This window comes from Ursus americanus, chromosome 34, assembly GCF_024610735.1.
Source record: "Ursus americanus isolate L20-20 chromosome 34, mUrsAme1.1.p, whole genome shotgun sequence".
NCBI classification, from domain to species: domain Eukaryota; kingdom Metazoa; phylum Chordata; class Mammalia; order Carnivora; family Ursidae; genus Ursus; species Ursus americanus.
In genome coordinates, this window is record NC_142160.1 from 3,908,259 (window position 1) to 3,911,968 (window position 3,710).

At 49.5% G+C, this 3,710-nt stretch overlaps 1 long non-coding RNA gene across 1 annotated transcript; it reads left to right on the forward strand.

Moving 5' to 3' along the window:
* Window positions 1–619: 619 nt before the first annotated feature.
* LOC148107161 (uncharacterized) lies at window positions 620–3,183 on the forward strand. Its single transcript, XR_015722972.1, has 3 exons — window positions 620–1,028; window positions 1,491–1,554; window positions 2,966–3,183. It is a non-coding gene; the product is annotated as an uncharacterized LOC148107161 (long non-coding RNA).
* The last annotated feature ends 527 nt before the right edge of the window (window positions 3,184–3,710 follow it).

The window sequence follows — 3,710 nt, forward strand, 5'->3', positions numbered from 1 at the left end:
GGAAGCTCACGTTCCTTGGAGGATTTCACAATGAAGGGAATTGTGGCTACAACTTTCTCTCAAATGCTCAGAAAAAAATACTATGTGTCTACAGCAAATAATAAGGCACCTGTGGTGAAATGTTAACATTTGGGGGATGGGGGAAAGGGTGCATGGGAGCCATTTGTAATACTCTTGCAACTTTTCTGCACACATGAAATGATTTCAAAACGAGAAAGTTTTTAAAAATGTACCGGGCATTGGAAATGAACTGAGTAGGCGGGCATGGCTGAATTTGAGGGGGAGTGGATGGGATCACAGCCCCATGGGGAAGGTGGCTGGGTGATCTTGTCTCTGGGGACATTCTAAGGCTGGAGGACCATGTAGTCCATACCACCCCACCAAATGCAGACCCACAGGGATATGTGGCAACAAGCAGCTTTCTCTATTGTGCTGTCTGGGAAGGCAAAACATTTGAGTCATATCAACAAAGGCTAGTTTTCAAGAAAACTTACTAATAGCCCATTGCTTTTGCCTCCGAATTCCAATTTCTGGGCATGACATCGCTGCTGTCACATAAGTCCATTCTGTATCAAGAGTCCAGAAATAGATGATTCCAGAGGCTGCAGCTTGCCTCTGACTGAAGGTCTTACATGGTAACAATAAAGGTCTTCAGCCTCGGAGCCCTCCGATGAAGGACAAGCACACCGAGTAATCAGTCTTTCTCACCACGTGAATAAGCTCCTGTCCCCATAGCACCGCCGGAACGCAGGCCGCAAGCCCACAGCCCACGCTGCCGATAATGACTTCAGCCTACAGAGGGAAGAGAGAAGTGGCCCCCAAAATAGATCTTTAAAACACTCCCTTGTCTTGTGTGACAGCACAATTTACTGTTTCATTTTGGTCTCTTATCAGGAAGCCTTCTGAATCAGTGCTCTATTCTGAGCACAAAGTCAAGATTTCTGTGGCCTCAGCCAAAGACGTTCACGTGGAGAGCTGCTGAGCTGGCTTGCTGATTCAGGCCGCGACGATTCCTGGAGTCCTTCTGGGTGAGTGGGAAGGGGTTCACCCATAAAAGCTTTTCCTTGGCCTTTCTATCCTTTTCCCACCCTGTCCACTTAGCATTCCGCTAGAGAGAACACACAATTGAATACGTGCCAAGAAAATGGACACACTCCACAGACATTAATAGCTTCACTGTATTAATAGCTTGTCAGAAGTCAGCTATCTCCCTGGGGGATCTTAGTTTCTCCCCTTCTGAATGTCCATTTTTTTTCTTTCTTTGTTCTTCCTTTGCCCTGGCCTTATTACAGAAATGGTAGGTCATTTGCAGGTACTGCAGGTTATAAAACGAGTGACCAGGAGCCCAGCTAGGGACAGCAGCACTGAGCCAGCAGACACCTCAGTCACTGCAGCCCCGTAACGCGGGTGCTTTGCCCAGGCTGTGCGCCGCCCTGCGTCACCCTCTGGACAAATCTGCAAGAAAAGTTATTCCATCCTCCTTTTTTCAGATGAGAAAATAGATGCTCAGAGAAGATGAATATCATGCCCGAAGGTCCGTGGCAAGTCCAAGAGGTGAGGTTTAAACTCTGTTGTTTGTCTAGAGGGCTCTAGTTTTCCACTCCGTGTACTTCAACAGTGAGTAGAAAGATGCTCAGATCTCCTTCTTCGTCTGCTTCTCAAAGGCCCCAAATTCTTCCAGCAAATTGGGTTTGGTGCCTAGATTGCATAAGAATGCATTACCTTTGGCATCTCGTCCACTTGTGGGTGCCACCTCGGTAACCCTGGTGAGCAGGAAAGAGAATATATTCAAGATTTCGCTCAGCTTGATCATTGAGATTTCTCCGCTACGTGTGAGCTGGACGTCTTCAGGACCAAAGCTGGGAGGGATCCCCATCTCCCCGCAGAGCCAGCCGGGTGGGCTGTGGTAGCTGGTAGCCCTGCGTCCTGCCCTCTGCCACAGTTTCTAACCCCACTTGGCTTCTTGTGAATTATGTGACATCTGAGATTATGACAGCAGATATCCCTCCTCCCCTGGGGACCTGAAAGTCCGTGCTGGGTACACCACCCCTTCATGGTAGGCCCATTAGACTGCTTCCAACCAGCACCCAGGAAGACATGTCTCGTAGGTGACTCAGTGTCCCATCATACTCCCAGGGCACTCACCAAAGCCACATGCACTGCTGGGTTCTCACAGAAGCATCCACACCTGTCTGTCTGAGGACCCTGTGTGCCTGACCCCCACACAGGACTGGTGCAAAACGGCAGGGAGCTGAAGACCCTAGGCATAACCTTGAACTCACGAACCCACAGAAGTTGGTAAATCAAGGTCCCGGACCCTTTGACCCTCGGGTGGGACAAGTCTGCAGTGTTGTCCACTTTCCTCCCATCTCAAGCCACCACTGTCCACAACAATAACCTCAGTAAGGCACCCCATGTTGGCTTGCTTCTCTTCTGTCTCACTTCTACTCCTGATGAGTGCTTCCTGGGAGCAGCTTCTAGGATATTCCTTGCACTCAGACCCTGGTCTTAGGTGGGCTTGAGAGGAACTGGCCTTGGACATCCCTCAGGCCTCCTTCTCTGCCTCCTTAGTGTGATCGGCACACTGTGAGCCCTCCCAGGGAATGTTGCTGACAGAGGTGAGGACGGTTGTCCCCAGGCCCCACACTTAGGCTTTTCCACGCTAGAAACCTGTGGTTCCAGCCAGATGGCATCCATCAGGAAGGAGTTCCTGGAGGAGAGGGGAGCTAGGGCTTAGGGTGGGACACCAGCAACGTTAGAGAGTTTTTGTTCCGACATGCCTACACTGAAAGACGGGCCTCTCCTATTCCAACTCGAAGCAGGATGAAGCTCATCAGCAAAAAAGGAAGCTCTATCCACAGGGAGGGGAGGGCCTTGTCTTTTGCAGATTGACAATATTTCAGAAGAGAAAGAAGAGTAAGATGTTTCTTTTTCCTCCTTGAACTTGCTTCCTTCCCTATCCCAGGTCTCAGTCTCCATTAAGTCATGATTTCTGGGGTGGCATGAGGCTCCAGCATCATGCACCCCACTTCGGCCAGCTGACACTCGGGAATCGCCAGGCTCTGACCTCAGCACCCAGCGTGGAGGAGTGGGTGAGTGCGTGTGTCCGTTTCCTCCAATCAGCACGGCATCTGGGAGGGAGAGCGTTCACTTTGTCAAAGGTTCAGAAATAACAGAAGTAAAACCAGTGAATCACTGCGGTAGCAATTAGTAAAAGTTTACCATGCACACACGAAAAAGGCAGTTTGTAAACCAGGAGCACTCAAACCAGAGCATGGAATGAGGCTCAGGGGTAGATGGTTATAAAGCAGCTCCTATGGGGAGAAGTTGGTGACTGTATTCTTCCCTGGGATTGGTCATAATGCTAGAATGTTCTCAAGTTATATGGAACTGGTCAATGGTTACCTCATATCAACCTTGGGAAGCAGTTCAAGTTTTGCTTGTGATTTTCAGAGGCACACGTGAGGAATGACCCAGGTCCAGTCAGTCTTGCAAAATAAGCTAAATTAAGCTTTATTTGTATGACTAAACTTGTTTCATCTGCTCAGGGAATTTTTAAGGCTGGTCTCCGTGTGTTTTTTATTTCAACAACTTTCTGCCTAACGGTGACTGGCTCAGAGGTACGTGACACCTGGGACCCAGGGAGACTCTGGGATACAGGTCTCCCCCATTCCTCAGTGGATCCCCAGGGGATGCCCAATGGCCTGGGC